Raw genomic sequence first — 16,868 nt, 5'->3', positions numbered from 1 at the left:
GACCTTCTGTTTTGAATCTGGGGCTCATGTTATTTTACGTGGTATGTTTCCGAATTGCAAAGGAAATTAATTAATTTACTTATTTATTTATCTATCTATCTATTCATTTATTTATTTTCCTGGGTGTTCCTGGGGTTTGCCCTTTGGACTGGGAATAAGGAATGGTTTTGAGACATTTAACGTTTCCAGGAACGGGAACACCTCTGGTGTTTGATTCCTTTGGATCAAATTTCACCAGATTTCACCAGAAGATAATATCCAGATAGCAATGATATATATTGTGGCACACCTTGGTAGATTTTATCTAATGTTTGCAAACAGAAAAAAAAAAACATCCTGTTATGCCCAAGCTCTGCTGGCAGCGGGTGTAGCCCCGACTGCCCCTACCTGCAGCAGCCCTGGCTGGGGCGGCAAGGCCTCGAAGGGGAACTCTTGAGGCTGATCCTGTCCGTAATGTGGGATAACAAATTCAGGAGGATGCTGTGCTGAAGGCTTTTCCCAAGCGGAACAGACGTGACAGACCATGAATAAGTGATGTGCTTCGATCTACGCCTCCCGCTCTGCGTGCAGCGCGCCGCACACAGCGCTAGAGCTTGGCCTCCTCGGGCAGAGGTTCCCATCCCCTGGGACAACTCTACGAGTTGGATTAAATTATAAACTAGCCCTGTGCCCACAGCGAGCACGGCGGTGCCCTGAGATGGCTCTGCAGGCTCTGGTCCCAGCGTTTGAGCGGTCGGTTCGTATCTCTGGCCACCCTTCTTCCTGCCACCTCTGCCACCGGCCACAAGCGGTTTGGACGCTGGGATAAACGCCCGCAGCGCGTTTGTCTGGTGGTGCTGAGCCCAACCGTCCCCTAATCTTGGCAGTGCAGGAGGGTGGGATGCCTGCTGTCCGCCTAGCCCTCACGGACAAGCAGCCCTGACATTCCCATTCCCCTTTTACCCCGCGTTAGCGGTGCCATCGAGCCAGGGGCACCGGGGTGGATTTCTGATGCCCGCTCTGTAATCGTATTTATTGAGAATTTGTGACAACGCCGTGATTTATTATCACGGCTGCTCTGAACCAGACACGGGGCTGCCCTGCCGGGGGTGTCACCGCAGGTCCTGATCCCAGGCCAGGGCCACGTTTGGTGCCGGAGCAGGGGCAGACAGCACCGGGTGCGGGGCAATCAGCTCTAAAAATTTTTGTAGTCAAGGCTCCTGATGAATATTTCAGATGCAAAGGAATAGCATGCATTAATTATTGCAAAGAGATGTCTTTAGGAGAAAATGATTTTGAAATTCAGTTTAATTTCATTGTAATGCGCTGCAAACAGGAAGGGAGTATGTGTGTTTAATTGGCTCTCGGGGGTAAGGCCTGGAAGATGGCATGCCTTTGTCACAGGCCATTAGTGATACAGACTGCATAATGAGAGAGTACAATCAGCTCACAGCTGCCGGCTCCTACGGGGAGAGAATGATATTAAATAGAAATCAGTATAAATTAAACTTAACCCTTTCGCTCGCCGAGCGGAGACGCAGAGCTGGGGATAAAGAGGGGAGCGGAGGCACTCGCCTGGGGCTGGGACCAGGTTGGAGGGTGCTGAGGACACACCACAGGCAGCAGCCCCCGTGCAGGCAGCCTCTGGTACCCCTGGTAGCAGCTTCGGGAGGAGGACAGCCTCTTCATTCTCTTCCCCACCCTATTCCCCCTCTTTTTGCCTTTCTTTCTTTTTTTTTTTTCCCCTCTCTCCTGACTGCTTGCTCCATCTTTCCTCACTGCCAGGCCGTCAGGGCTGTTTTATTCCAAGAAAAAAAGGCTGGTGGTGCTGAGAGAGACCTGCCAGCTCGCCCTGCCTGCCCCCAGCCCTGCCGGCAGCCTTCAGGTGGTTAATTTTGGAGAGGGGACCAAGCTGGCAGGGTGCAGGTCCCCAAGGACAGAGAGGTGCGCGCTCAGCACCAGGGACGAGATTTGGAGAGAGCGAGCTTGGAGGCAGCGTGGGTAACTCCCCAGCTGGAATTTAGCACTCTGCTGATTGCTAATGGCACTCCGAAAAAGCAGCGGGTCAGCAAATGAAGAGTAATTACTGCAAGGGAACCACGAGCGCTGCTCGTGCTGCGCCTCGTGGTGCCTGTGCCACCAGAAAGGCTGCTGGCTGCTGTGGCACCGCGCGGGGACGGGGCACGAGGGCAGGGTGCCCAGCATCTGGGAAGGTCCAGGGCCACACGTGGGGCACGTATTACTGCTTTTCCTGAGGGTCAGCACCCTGGGGCACCTCCACTCAGAGTTTGCACACACACAGAGCCAAGAATGCATCACCAGAGCTCGTTCCCTGCCTCCCCCATCGCCTCTTCCTCCCCTTCCAGGCGTGCTCCCGCAGTGACAGGTCATGCTCAAAACTTGCAAACCACCTGAAGTGTTCCATCAGGTCATTTTCCAGGCTGCTTTCTGCAGTTTCAGACTCACAAAGGGATCTTTCATTTTTAAGTCCTCTCTGGCTGCAGACCATCTATTTCCCGGTACCTTCCTCGGGCCAGTTCTGTTTCTGGTTGCAGTTCCTGTAAATCAAGCCATCGAGTGTTGTTTCAGAAAATACATGAACCAAAATAAAAAAAGACCCAACACTCGCATGGCAGCAGTCATTTTCCTTTTCAATTGACAGCTCTTTTATTAAAATCTCTTTTTCTCCCACGAAACCGTCTTACCAAAGGAAGCGACATCAGGTTGAGCACTGGGGATGGCCGTTCCCCCCCGTGACAGGAGGAAAAATGAATGGGGCAGGCTCTGGCCACCAGCACTCACACCCTGCTCTGCTTCTGGGGAAATCTGGGAGAGACGAGGAGCTCGGTGAAACAATCACAGACCTGTTTCCTCCCCCTGGGGACCAGAGGCAAACACCACGTGTGCCTCGAGCAGGGAGCCTGTGCAGAGATCCCTTTGCCAATGTGCCTGCTCCGTGCCTGCAGTTGGAGGAGGACCAAATATGTGTGTGTGTGTTACAGGAAGAAAAGCAGCATGGTGCTGCCGTGACCTTTTGATGAATTCAAGATCTCAGCTCTTCTCAGAAGCACCCGAGCTCCTGGTGTGGCATCGGTGATTTACTGTTGCTCCCTTCCCCTTTATTTCCTTGGGTTCGCACCGTCGTCTGCCTATCTCTCCGTGGCTCTCATTTCCATTCGAGTGAATTTGATTATTTTTATTGTATTAACGCTGTTGACAGAGCTGCTTGGATCAAAGTCCCCTCCGGCCATTTCCAGGGAGACTGCTGGGTATCCACCTGCTGTCGTGCATCTCCGCAGCACTGAGGGTGAGGCAGACCCGGAGGAGAAATGCCTGCAGCCGTCTGTCTGCTGTGCTGAGACCCCTTTGCAGCTGTCCTGCAAGGCAGGAGGTGATCTCAGAGCAAACCTGGATGCCCTTGAGGCATCACCGGGCACACCCCGGGGAGCTGGAGGAAGGCAGCAGACAAACACCAGCTCCCAGCACCGCGGTCATCCCAATCCCCAATCTTTGTTCTTCTGTCCCATCATATTGCCAGGCTCTGGTGCTGGCAGGTTTTGAGTTTTTCCTGCCCAGGAGGCAGCGAGCTGCTTGTAGCTGTGAACAAGGGGACGGAGGATTTAGGAGCCTGAGCATTGCCTGCAGAGGAATCTGGCAGCACGGTGCTGTGCTCAGCAGGGAACGACAGGCTCAGAGAGCAGCCTGCTCCCCCAGGGAAGGCCAGCTTCCATTCACGTTTGCCCACACATCCAGAAAATTAGAATCTGGTGTATTCAGGGAGATTTATTTTCAATTACAGGTTAAGGCTGAGACATGAAATAGCACCAGGCTTGAAAGCAGTGCATAAATCCTGCAACAAATCCATGTATCTCAGCCCCATATAATAAGATTTTATTGATTGCTATATTGTATCTGTCAGAGTAAAACTCTCTTAATGCATGCATCAGGATGGAGAAGATAGAAAGCTTGTTGGTCACAGCATCTGATTCAGGAATCAATGCACTTTGATTAATATGTCGTTAAGAAAGTAAGAGTTATTTAACTTGTTTGATGCACACTTCAAAATGATGACTCATGTCTTTTAAGTTTCTTTCTTTAAGCCTCATTTAAAAAAAACAACTTTGTGGCTGTTTTTCCCATTGCCGAGTCCGGTTTTATCACTGAATTTGGGCTAGACCCCCTTGTGCAGGTCACGAAACCTCCAGGCTCACTTTAACCAGAATCCCTACTGCCCCAAAGACTTCCCACATGGCGCTGTCGAAGGCTGAAGAGCAGGGTAGACCTTTATTTCTGTATCTTTATTCCTTCTGGATTTCTGCAGTGAAAGAGGGAGATCTAGGGGAAAAAAAAAAAAAAGAAAAAAAAGAAAAAAAAAAGAAAGAAATTAATCTGGAGTAAGACATCACCAGGAGAAACGAGAAGCGCCCATCAGTCCTGGCAGCCTTTCAAATGCTGCCAGGCTTGGGCAGCAGCACACTGCATGTGTCTGTGCTTGCTGCAGACACCTTTCTCTCAGCTCAGGCCTCTCAGCGATGCTCTACAAGCTCAAGCAGCCAGGAAAAGCCTCGGTGTAGCTGGGAGCATCGTGCGGAGTGCTGAGGCTCGTGGCGCTGCTCCTGCTGCAGCATCGAAGCCCTCGAAGCAGGCAAAGAAGCCCAGCAGCTCTCGGGCTGGCTGCAGGGACCTGCTGGTGTCTGCCTTCAGGCTGAACTCCCCACGGGCAGAGGGGAACACCCAAAGAAATCTGGTGTTTGTAGGAAACACCCTGGGCAGCTGATGGCCAGACCCATTCCTGCCCTCAGGCTGCAAGGAGAGGGGCAGGAGCAGCAGCGAGCAGCTCCCACCTCATCCCTCTGGCACCGACTTTTGTACCTGGCACTTGCCTGTCTCCAGAGACAAGCAGGTGTTTCCCTGCCAAGGGAATTGCTTACATTTGTGGGAGTAGCACTGACACCTGAAACAGAAATACTTTAGCCTGATCAAGGCAGGTTATAAATAGAAATGCATCTCATTAGCATCCTAATCTGCAGGTTTTCTGTTTGTTTGCAGTGTCTCTCCTAGTCATAAATTCAGTTAATGCAAATTCTATTTTTAAAGAAAACGATGCCTTAATTATAATGTGCTGCAGATGATGTGACTTATCAGTTCGGTAAGCCCATCGGATGAAGCGCTGGCTCCCTCTGAGGCTGGGTTTAAGGAGCTTCTTTTTAAGCCGTGCTGTAGTTTAAGCCCATGAGTCAGGCGTGCGAGGCTCCATCTCCTCTTTTCACTGATGGATCCACAAATGAAGGGACATGAAAGGACACCCAAAAAAAAAATCCCAAACCTACCCCAAACACATCTCTCTGTGCTGATTTAGGATATCCCCCTGGGTCTGCATGGGATGGGGCCAGAGGCTGCAGGCACCCACGGGATAGCCTCGTGCTGCCCAGTGAAGTCAGGCCAGCAGCGAGGTGGGATCACACCCACCCAGTCCTCATTTAAAAGGTGTTTCTGTAAGTAAAAGCATAAAGACATTTATTCCTTCTTCTTGAGCAATAAGGAGACAACGTTGTCAGTTTTGTCTGATGGTTAAAAGTCAAAGCATCATTCAAACACAGTGAAACACAGCCCGTGTAATTCCTTGACTGCTTGCAAGACCGATATTTTCAGCAGCTCGGAGTGACTTTGGATTTTTGTAGCTGTAAATGAGAGCAGCTTTTGGCACAGAATGTGTTTACTCTCCTACAAAGCCCTGCTCCAGTTTTATCAAACATCGTGGATGCCAACCCTGCGCTTTTTCGAGAACCTCCAGTGCACCGAGTCCGATTTCCAGCGGCGTGGAGCGATTGCACCCCACCTGAAAGTCCGTGGGAACAGCAGGTTCCTGCAAGAGGACTGCAGGCTTGCCAGGGGGCGAAGAGGGGAAGTCTGTGGCAGCAGGAGAGAGCACAGGACGTGGGGAAGAAATGGGCTGAACAATCATCTTCCTCGTGGTACTTGGCAGACCCTCCTGGCTCATTGGCAAAGCTTTTGTTCGAGTGGCTACTTACTGCTGTATAAATAGCGTGTCTCCTCCGGGGCAAATTAAAAACCCCGTAGGGAAAGGTCAGCGTCAAAGCATCTGAGCGAGATCCCCGAGCAGTCGGCAGAGGTCGGGACGTGGTCCTATTACAGGCGGTGTCAAAACCCCTCTCGTCTTGAGCGTGGCTGGAACGGGGCCCCAGGGATTTTCACTGGATCCGTGCTCATGGTTCAGGCACCGGGCACAGGGAGGGGAGGGTTTGTTGTGTCTTCACTGTCACAGCGAGCCGTGACCACAGGGCTTTGGGAAGTCCTTCAGCAGGAAGGGTGAACACTGCCGAGCTGTCTGCAGAGCTGACCGAGGGGGTGGATTTACAGAACTCCAGTGGAGAGCATCGGGGTAGGAAAGGAGTAAGACAGAGACAAGATTTTGAAGCGATCACCCCAAATCCAACCTCTTTTCAGGTTTGCAGAGGGCAGCCTGGCCACTCCGTGCTGCCGAGGAGAGCTGGCGGTGCGTGCAGAGGTGGAATTGCCCTTCAAAAGCTTGTCGAAAACACACCTTCCTTCCACCCGGCCCATTTATCATTTTTCAGCCTGATTTGTGTCCCCGGCCTTCTCTCGCCCCTCGTTTGTCTTGTTTCCTGTTGCTTGAGGCACTCTGCTGGTGCCCACGCGGTCTGTTTAGCTTGCTGAACACTTTTGGCCTTTGATTTACATACCCCAGCCTCGCCGTCGGCAGAGCACAGAGCAGGGTGGTGGAATCACACAAACTGATTACAGGGTGAGCCGGGCAGTCAGCAGCCCGATTTCCTTCTTTCCCCAGCCCAGGAAAGCGAGGGCTCATTTTCAGCACGACCCAAGCCCAGGTTCTGCTAAGTGGTGATGTTTTTGTCGGTGTTTGTACTTCAGGCTGGCCGTAACGCTTGAAGAAGGGCTGAGCATCTTTTCTTTGAGCATCTCTGGCTCCTGCTGCTCTGCACCCGCTCTGTTAGCCGGGACAGAGCATCCTAGGACGTGATCGCTCCGGGCTCTTTCCTTTCCACAAGTCATCCCTGTGGGCTTCGCTCGAGATGACTGAGAGCATATTTACTTACGACTAATGGCATCATGCTGTAAGCAAAAGTATGGGCTCCTGGATAGTTAAGCAAACAATTTAAGGCAGATATCCTTCCCCGTATCCCACCGCTGCCTCTCTTAGTCAACATCCTCCCATCGTTATCTCCGCTTTATTTAATAATTCGTTTCACGAGAGACTGGGACGGGTCACCGCGCTGAGAAGAAGAGGTAGTACTGTCTTTGGCTGAGGTGTAATTGATCCCTCAGCTGTTCTGCAGAGGGCAGAAGCCAAAGCAAAGGGGTTTAGTCTAAGGTTTTCATTATTACAATTATTATTTTTAGCCATGCACGCATGGCTGCCGTGCTCTTCAAAGTTCCACCAGCTGAGTGGCAGCCGTGTTCAGCGGGGCTGCCACACCTTGGAGCACTTACTTATTTATTACTCTTTGAGTTTTCTTTTTCATCTTGTTGTCTGCAGGGATTTCTATAAATATTTAAATGCTAATGCGAAAAAAAAAAAAAAAAAAAAAAAACGTTTTTCATTTTTACTTACCCATTTTCTTTTCTGGCTTGTCCTCTGGGCAAACCCATCTGCAGTAATTCTGGCTGCAAGCAGCGGGGGGGCTCCCTCCGCCCAGCCTACTTGTGTCATATCAGTCACCCATGAGTTCCTGCTAATGACGAGTGAACCTACAAAGTCTTGGCTGTCTGGCTTGCGGGAGCGTTCAGAGGTTTGGCTGTTTTATCTGCTGCTTTCTGTCCTGGAGATGTGGTGCCCTCTGAGCAGGGCGTGCAGCCGCGGTCTGGTGGTGGCGGTGCAAGAGTCACAGCGGGGTGGGGAGAACAAGCAGTGAGGTCTTTGGGGACCAGCTGATGGAGCTGGGCAGCGTGGACAAGTCCCTTCAGTAGGTCCAAGCACTAGAAATGTCCCACCACCCAAAACTGGGACCATCGTGGGTGTCTCGGTGAGGCCCATCGGTGTGTTCGGGCTCCCGTGCGCTCAGGAGCACCGTGCTTGTGTGCACCCATCCTGGTCCCAGCCCCAAAACCCTCCCAAAACTGCTCCCCTTATTTGAGGCAGTCAGACATGGAAGGCCCAGAAATGAGAAGGGGCAGATGGGCCTCAGAAGGCCACCAAACCCCGCTGAGCTCTGGCTTTCCTGCTAATCCTTTTGGTGCTCTCCTCTCCCTGCCGAAAGCTGGTGCCCAGGACTTTGTCTGCTGGCATATGTCGTGTAACGAGGTCGGATGCCAGCCCAAGGCTGGAACAGGGACCATATGCAGCAGTCCCCGAGGCCCCGAAACAACAGTCTGGAGATGGGCCTTTGTGTTCCCCGGCCAAAGCCCGCTGGCCATTTGGAGCCGCTGGGGTGCCCATCTCAATGGGGGGGAGAGGGTTTTGAATTTGGAGGAGGCGCAGTGGGTGATGCTTTCCAAGCTCCATTAGCGTGTCTGCAGCTGAAGCTGAAGCTGCTGGGTCTATTCATCTGCGGGTTTTAGAGAGCTGCCAGCTTCAGATGAGCCTGGCGAGTTTACCGAGAGTCCCCTGAGTCCGTCAGCAAACACGAGGTGGTGCTGGGAGCGGGTGAGCACTGCGGGGCACAAAGAAGGATGGTGCATGTGAGTGCTGCGCCCATCCCCTGCCCATTGCGGTCAGCGTGGGCGTGAGGAGCATTTCTGGTGAGAGCCATCAGCAGCCCTCCTACAGCCTCGACTTACCAGTGCACAGCCCGAGGCTTCACACTTGGGTGTACAACCCGGGGTCCACCTTGTATGTCCACCACAACTCCCTGGGTGCACTCCCACAGCTGTGTTTAGAGCTGATTTTCACTCAAAGTGGACAAAAATTGACCTGCATCATTCCTGTGCTTTTTTCTCCTCGGAACATCTGCTCTTTCAAAATAGAGTTACCAGAAAAAACACCCATGGGGTGAATCCTGTGGAGGTGTGGTGCTACAGGACTCGGTGACACCGCAGGTCAGTCCACCCCTGCCTGCAAATATTGTCTTTCTTTCTTCTCCTTTGTCTTTCTTTCTCTCCTGTGCCAAGCAGGGTGCTCTAATCAATCAGGTGCTCCAGGAGAAAAGTCCCCAGGTGAGCAGAGGCAGATCTGCATGATGACACAAGGCACACTACCTGCAGTTGGGTTGGGGCTGTAGGGCACGGCACAAGGGGTAACTGGCAGTGAATGGGCTTCAGGACAGTGAAGGAGCTGAGATGTACAAGGGTACCCTGACAGGGTCACTGAGCATCATCCTGGCTTCTCGCCCTGCTGCCGGGGAGATGCATTAAGCTCAGGAAGCCTTTAAAAACCCAGCCAAGAGGTGAAGGTATCGCTGATTTATCAGCCAAGACAAGGAGTAGCTGCGCTCCTTGTCGGTCCGACAGCAGGTCCCTGACTCCCCCTGCCCCTGGCTGGGAGCAGCGTGGGGGAGAGCACGGCTCAGGATTTCTGGTTGGAAATCAAATTTGTCTTATCTGCAGCTTTCGCCTCCCAGGTACCTGGAGATGCTGCCGGTGTTCCCCGCACCGCTACAGCTCCGTTCGTGCTGCACAGCCACCCAGCACGTCAGCGAGCGGTGCCTTATTAGCACAGCTCTTTGTGAGATGCCCTTGAGTGATTTTTTTTTCCAGGTGTAAATGCCAGGGGAGGCTGTACCAGTGCTTCGCATTCTTTCATCTCGGCAGGGTTTTGCCCTTTCTCCCAGCGTGGCTCTGACAGCAGGCTCAGCTCTGCTGCGTGCGGAATACAAACAAACTTCCCTGTGCAGAGCATGACAGGAATTCATTCCAGGCTTTTTTTTCTTTTTTTTTTTCTGGTTTTCTTTTTTTTTTTTTTTTTTTTTTCCCCAGCGCTGGATGCTCCAGGGGTCTCTGCAGAAGTTTTGAGAGAGGGGAAGCGTTTGCTTAACCTCTCCTCTCCCGGGACATGCAGCTTGGCAGCGGCCCTGCCAGCTCTCGCAGATGGGGAGGACCGTGAAACATCTCCGAGCTGCTTCACAATTCCCATCACCTGGCAGAGTCAGGGGGACAGGAGCCCACACATCGAGATGTCTGCAGCCTTACATCTCTTCGAACGAGCCGTTAGGGCAGTCGGAGGGTCTGTGCTCGGCTTGCTGAGCACACAGCGGCTGCCATTAGTGCTAATGGGAGTTAGGCGCGTGCACGGAGAGGCAAGGATGCCCCTGAGCTACAAATCTACTTGGCAACTTTATTATGTAAATAAATGGTGCTTGCACATACACCTGCTGCTGCTGCTGCTCGTGGTGATGTTCATGGCAAGATACGTAAACAAACAGCGATTCCGTTCTAATAGATTTATTTCCTTTCTTGTGAGCCATTAAATTACCTCCAGATTTCATGCAGGTACAAAGCTGTAGCAGCATCGAAATCTCGCTCTGCCTCAGCGGACAGTGGCCTGCAAAGCGTGACAGCCACCTCTTACTCTCAGGTATTGCTTCGGGGGGAGGCTGTGAGCAGCCTGCATCGTGCTCCGGGTTTAAGGACAACCTTGGATGTCTGCCCCTTGCGCCAGGGCTCCCACCATCACCCTGCCAGATCCTGCTTGCAGTACAGGCAGCAGCCTCCCGGTGCTGGGCTGAGCTTGGGGAATGTGAAAGCCACCTCTGGAAAAGGAGTCTCCATCCAGACCCCTCAGGGCAGCTCCTCCAAGCAGAGGGTGAAGCCTTCAGGGGGGTGAAGCAGAGCTTCAGGATTTGCTCTGGACCTGGAGGAGGCTCTGGGATGGGTTTTGCAAGGAGATCCATCAAGGGGGTGTCCAGAGCACCAGTGCTGGGGCTCCCTGACACCGTGTACCTATGGTCAGGACCTGCAGTGGAGCAGCCAGCTCCTGAAAGCTGCTTCTCCTGCTCTCAACCACAGAAACGTATCTCCGAGCTGCAGCTGCTGCTCTGCCCTCCTTTCTTCCGCTCTGCGGGTCCGCCGGAGGTTTTTGGCAGCGAAAAGGATGGTAAATAGGTAGGGCTGCTGCCAGCCAGCGCGCTGAGGCTGTCAGGGCTGCCGGTGCCAGCAGAGATGCTGCTCCTGACTGCAGATTTTGTGCCACCCCCAGGGTTTGTGGTCGGAGGAGCGCGGTGCTGGCACTTCTCCCTGCGGAAACCTGCTCCCGGTGCGACGGCTTCGTGCCTCGCCCAGGCAAACAGGAGCCCTGGGAGGTGCTGGGGAGGGGAGACGGCTTCCTCATGAAGAATTGGTGCTTTGTTAATATGCATGTTTTTTTTAAAGAAGTTTCAAACTCTCCCTCTTCATCTCTGTCTTCCCCCCGTGCCCCCCCCGGCTGATTTGATGCTTTATTAATGACGGCGGCGCAAACCCAGCGCTGCCCTCGGTACGCTGAGGCGAGAGCGGTGCCTTGGAGCTCGCCAAGTCCTCGTGCAGAGGCAGCTCATTTATTTTTGGTCATGGGGAAGGCGTTTCACCAGCTGAAGCAAAGGGGTGAGGATAAATGGGCTCAGCCAGCTCCGCACAGCCACCCGCAGCTGCAGCGAGCCGCACCCCGGGAACTCAGCAGCTCTGAGCAGGGTGGAAAATGTCTGCAAAAAGCAGAAGTGAGAGATTTGAACTTCGCACAGGGGATCAGGCTGAACAGGAACTTTTGGAGGCCTCTTATAGCTCAAGAGAGAGTCCAAGGACATAAGGAAACAACGGTGAGAGTAGGGATGGGCGTTGGTTGTGGTTGGCTTTGGTGGTTTGGCTTCTCTTTGCTTGGCTTTTGGGGTGCTTTATCTCGATCCTCCAGTTCTTCTCTGCTGCGGTTGCTGATCTTTTGGCAGTTCTGCTCCACATTTGGAAGGGCAGGATGCTGCAGGGCTCTGTCCATGCTCTGCCCTGCCTGCTGGCCCAGCGGGTGTAAGGGCTGTGAGCGGAGAGCCTTCTGCGCCCAGGGCCGATACCTGCGTGAGACAGGACACACACTGCTGCTCAGCAGGCAAACCGGGCCAAAATCCAGAATTTCAGGAGTGCTAATTGCCGTTAATTAGCTACAATTTGCGCTCGTGACCTCGGGAGCAGCCTGCTCCTAGCCAAGATGGCTGTCAGCAGTGACAAACGTTATCCATCCCCCCGCAATAAATCACGCTAAAGTTGCCTCCGTTATTTAGCCTATCATTTAGCATTTCATTAAATAGATACGCACGCATACATCATCCTTGCTGAGGCTGTGTCAATCCCCCTCAGGAGGAAGGCTGCCTCCGATCAATCCCAGCAGCGTGGCGTGCCGCCGAGGGGCTGGGGATTCGCCGCGCGTCGAGGCAGCGCCGTGCTGAGCATCCGTCAGCCTCTGCCACGGCCTCACGGGCACGGCTGCTGCTGCTGCTCCCCAGGGCAGGTGAGGCTCAGAGAGGGGAGATCTCCCCCGGGTAGATCAGACTGAGTCCCCAAAAGTCCCCAAATTGGGGGCTGACCTGCAGCTGCACGCAAGGTGCGTATCAGGGAAGGTTTCTGCGGGGCTGGTGCTGGGCTTTCCGTGAGCGCCAGCGTGGAAACAGCAGCAGCACATAGGGAAGGGAAGGCTTGGTTGTGTTTAGGTTGTATTTGAGGCCGAGAGGGGCTTGCTCCTGGTTGCTCTTTGCTCTGCCTGCTGTTGGCTTTCACGGAGCTGTTGAACATCTCATTTTCACATATAAGTAAAGGAGAAGGGGTGGCATTAAAAGGAGCCAGAGGCCACACAGAGCAGCAAAACCCTGGCACTACAGGAAGTATTTCTGGGCACACACAGCCCTTGTAACACTGAAAAACCCATGCACCACCACAGAAAAGCAGGAACTGCCCTTCTCATGATGCTGATGACGTGGTGGTGCTGAGCAGAGATTTTAGGGGGCAGATTTTCGGCTCCCCACCCTTGCCCAGGTCCAAGCGGCTAATGGCAGCGGTTCCTGCTTGTCCGTGCGGCACCAGGCGCTCGGTGCCCTCCCTCTCCCAGCGCTCCATAAATAAATTCCCCTAGTCCATCCCAGCACACTGTATCAATCTTGTTTAATAGACTGGAAAGCTTATTGCATGGCGGCAGGTCGCAAGGAGTGTCGAGGTGATGGATTGCGCCTTCCCGGAGTCGAGCGTCGTTGATGTATAATGAAATATTTATGATTTATTCCAGCTAATAAACTGGAGTGAAGTGTGTGATGTATGTGAGCAGATGGGGGACCTATTGATGCGGTTTTCATTGTGTGGAGGGGAGGGAAGGGTTTGTGTCCGCAACGCACGCGTCTCGTGCAGCCTCCCCCCCGTCCCTCAAGGTGGGCGCTTCGCTGCAGGGAGGACGGGTTGTCTAATGCCTATAGATGTCCTTCAGCACTCTCCTTCTACGTGTTTGTCCACCCCGTATCTCCTCCCACGGCTTCTCCCAACCACGGGAAGCCTGCAGCAGAGGGAAGACACCATTTCTCGGAGCATTTGGGGCTGGAGCTGTGCAGGCTGCTCGTGCCGGCAGGGCTGGAAGGATCCCTCCTGCCTCTCCTTGGCGCATGGCACAAAGGGTAGGGGGTGTCACTGCGTGCTCTGCAGCTTCCTTACCTACATAAACATGTGATATGAATTTGGGAGACGCTGAGCTGCCCTGGGAAGAGCAGGGAAACCTGAAACCTGAGAAAAGAAATGCTTGTCCACGAGGAGCGCATGGACCTCGTTGCTGCAGGATGCTCCCAAAGCCAGGAGCTTGGTGGTCGGAGAGGGAAGGAGCATGGATGGACCTGATCCATGGGCAGGAGCCTGATCCTGCCCAGCTTCTCCAGAAGAGCTGTGCCCAGAGGCAGCACCCTGCCTGCCAGCTCTGCTCCCACGGCTGCAGGATGGCCACGACAGCCTTGGCTGTGCCCCTTCGTGCCTCTGTGCGCGTTTGGCTGCATTCATTCTGCTGAAAGTCCTGCCCTGGGGCAGAGCTCCATGCTGCCTGCCTGCAAAGCACGGCTCAGGCCAAGGGGATGTGAGCCCACAGGTTTTGCTCTGCTCTCCAAACCGATGAGGGTGTCAGGATTAGAGCTCGGGCTCTTCGCTGCCTGGGAAATAAATCATCGGGTTAATCACTGATGTATGGCTGCCAGAGAGTGAGCTCTGCCTTGGCCTGGGATGTACCAGGAGCATCGACAGCCATTCTGTGGAGGGAGAGACATGCGGGAGATACTCCCAGGCAGAGCAGAGCCAATGCACAACCCTGAGAAGCACAGGAGCAGGGCTGCTCCCCCCATCCCTCCGCTGTCCTGCCAGCTGTGCCGTTTCTGCCTAATTAGCCTTGGCTGAAAGGCACCAGAGAAGGGCAAAGATTGCTTATTCTGCCTGCCTCGACTCAAGCTTCCCAAGGGGCTGCAGCCTGGCCCCTGCCCGTCCCTGTGGCACGGCGGCTCTGCAGGCACGGGGCTGTGCAGGGGGACGCAGGGGGCAGAGTGCCTCCTTCTGCCCTTCCTCTCTCAGGATCAGGAGTTGCTGTGCAGGAGAGGCAGGGGATTCCTCCCTTGGATTGGAAAAAAAAAGGCTGAAAGGCTCCTTGAAGAGCGGGTGTGGATTGCAGAGCAGCTGGCATTGGGACGTGAGCCCGGCTGTGCGGGCAGCCCTCGGGCAGGAGCAGCCCTGCCACCAGCCCAGCAAACTCCTCGCCCCGAGCAGCGGGGTGTAACAATCCCACCCCATCCAGGGGCACTGTGTGGGGGCTGTCCCCGTCCCTTCTGTGTCCCTGTAGGTCCGTGGCTCATGGAAAGTGGCTTTGGGAAGTCCCTGCGCTCTCCGAGGAGCACCAGCCCGGGCTCTTCACAAAGTGTCAGCAAGGCGAGGCTAATTTGCAAAACCTGCCATGATTCCTTAACAGGAAAAGGTCTAATTAATATTAGAAAGTGCTCAAACCCCGCTCTCCTGCTGGCAGGGAAGAGCCTGCCAGCCCTCTCCCCGCACCCCCGGGGTCCTGCAGGCGTTGCTTTCCTCCCGGGCTCTCCACACTGCCGTCTGCGTGCAGCCACTTCTGCAAGCTGGAGGAGCCACTCGGGCAGCCAGGAAACTGTTAAACAAGCAGCTCCGACCTGCTGGGTCAGCAGGCACCTTCCACCAGGAGCAAATCACTTCGCAGGTACCGTGGGGTGGGAGGAGGAGGCCCGTGGAGCACAATTTGCTCGGGGCGAGGGCTGTGCCCCACGCAGGGGGACGCTCGGTGGCAGCTGATCAAGGCTCTGCAGCTCCCCGTGGCAGGAGGGTGAAATAACCCACTTCTGGTTCCTCAGCAAAATAAAATCCCCTTTCAAAACCTTTTGCTGTTTCCTGATGGGTTACAGAGGGCTGCCCTTGATCTGCAAAGCGCCACGGCACGGCGAGCAGGAGGGGCAGGGGCGTCCACAGACCCTCCTCACCCTGGTGACCAGAGCCCTGGTGGCTCACTCTCCTGTCCCCAGGGGCTCTGTGCACCCACCTGCAGGGCTGAGGTCTGCCAAGCACCTCTCCTCTCCGGAGCCTGACCCCTTACGAGGGCAATGCCACCGCTGTTCTGCAGTGCCTGTGCCTCAGCATCAGTTTTTTTCCCAGCACAGTCCTGGCTCTGCATCCAGCATGGGCTTAAATCGCCGTCCTCCGTGTTAACCTGAAGCCTCTCATTTTTTTTCCTGTGCATTCCTGCTCTCAGAACTCCTCCAGGTCGCTAAGTGTTTCATTGCTCCGAGCGGTCTCCTGGTCAATAGTTAGTTCAAATGTTTGTTCTGGACACCTTTGATGTAGAAGCGTTGCGGTGTTTGCCAGGAACAAGCTGACCAGTGTGCCAAGGTGTTAGCACAGAAACTCTGGGGAGCGTTTGCTGCTGTAGCTCCTCTCCTGGGAGCAAAAAGCCTTTGTTCAGCGTGTCCTGGGGAGGCTGCCCGGGCTCCGGGTCAGCCACTGAGACCTCTCCGCTCTGAGGAGGAGGAGGTGAGCAGACCGAAGGCTGTAAGGACGGTGCTGGCAGGGCCACAAGGGCTCTTTGGTCTTTGCAACAAGGATTTTGCAACTTGAAGGAACGCTGCAGAAATCTCTGGGGCTGGGGTTGGGAAATAGGGTCCTCATTGCAGCTCGGCCACTTCGGAGAGTTTGCCTGGGCAAGGCACACATCTGAAGTGCAGGAACATTTCCAAGTGACTCTCCGTAGCCAGCCCTTCCCTATAAATAGAAATGCTTTACCCAAAAGCCTCATTTTTAAGACAAAGGCAGTCTGGGAAAGGCCTCTTAGCACCAGTGGCGTGGTTTGTGCCAGATCGTGGCCCCCAAGGGCTGAGCCGTGCCGGTGCGAGGTGGTCACAGCGCGGGCTGTGGGCTGGTGGGGATGTCCACAGCTGGCTCCTGAGCGTGCCAGCGGGCACGTCCCTCCCGGTGGCTCCCAGCCCTGCAGCCTGTGACACACAGCACCCTCTGACCGCCCCGCCACGGCACCCACCACGGCTCAACTGGTGCAGGAGCCTCCTCTGCATGCAGCTCGGCGCAGCCTTTAACATCTCGCGGAACAGATGCCCGCTGGGCGTCTTGAAACACATCCAAAGGTAGCAGTGACGGCTGCTGTCAGGGAAACAATAATCCCGTGGCCTCGCCAGCATCAGCTGTGCCTGGGTGCTGGCACTGCACGGCACACAGAGGCTCCTACTGCTGCTTTGTTGGGTGGAAGGGGCCTGGCGGAGGTGTCCCGGGGGAGCAGAGGTGGAGACGTGGTGGTGTCACAGGCTGCAGCTGTCTCATCACCCAAAAGCTCCTTCCCTGTGCAGCTGGCTGCTGCTGTGTCCCTGCTGGGGGGGGTTCTGGGCATGGGGATGTTTGGGTGCTGCTCGGGGTGATCCCTGTGCAGGGCTGGGGGGAAAGGAGAGGATCTGGGA

The 16,868-nt window shown here is 54.5% G+C and overlaps 1 protein-coding gene and 1 long non-coding RNA gene across 2 annotated transcripts in view; one reads left to right on the top strand and one right to left on the bottom strand.

Moving 5' to 3' along the window:
• The window catches only part of ACSF3 (acyl-CoA synthetase family member 3), a 55,865-nt gene that overhangs the window by 32,170 nt on the left and 6,827 nt on the right, over nucleotides 1-16,868 (top strand). The window lies entirely within an intron of this gene.
• Nucleotides 1,274-8,604, bottom strand: LOC311443366. The gene is made up of 3 exons (XR_014697236.1): nucleotides 7,595-8,604; nucleotides 2,391-4,314; nucleotides 1,274-1,442 (listed from the first exon to the last, which is right to left on the bottom strand). It is a non-coding gene; the product is annotated as an uncharacterized lncRNA (long non-coding RNA).

Source organism: Aythya ferina, assembly GCF_964211825.1.
Source record: "Aythya ferina genome assembly, chromosome: 12".
NCBI classification, from domain to species: domain Eukaryota; kingdom Metazoa; phylum Chordata; class Aves; order Anseriformes; family Anatidae; genus Aythya; species Aythya ferina.
The sequence above is the reverse complement of the archived record's forward strand: the minus strand, read 5'-3'. Positions and strand labels throughout refer to the sequence as shown.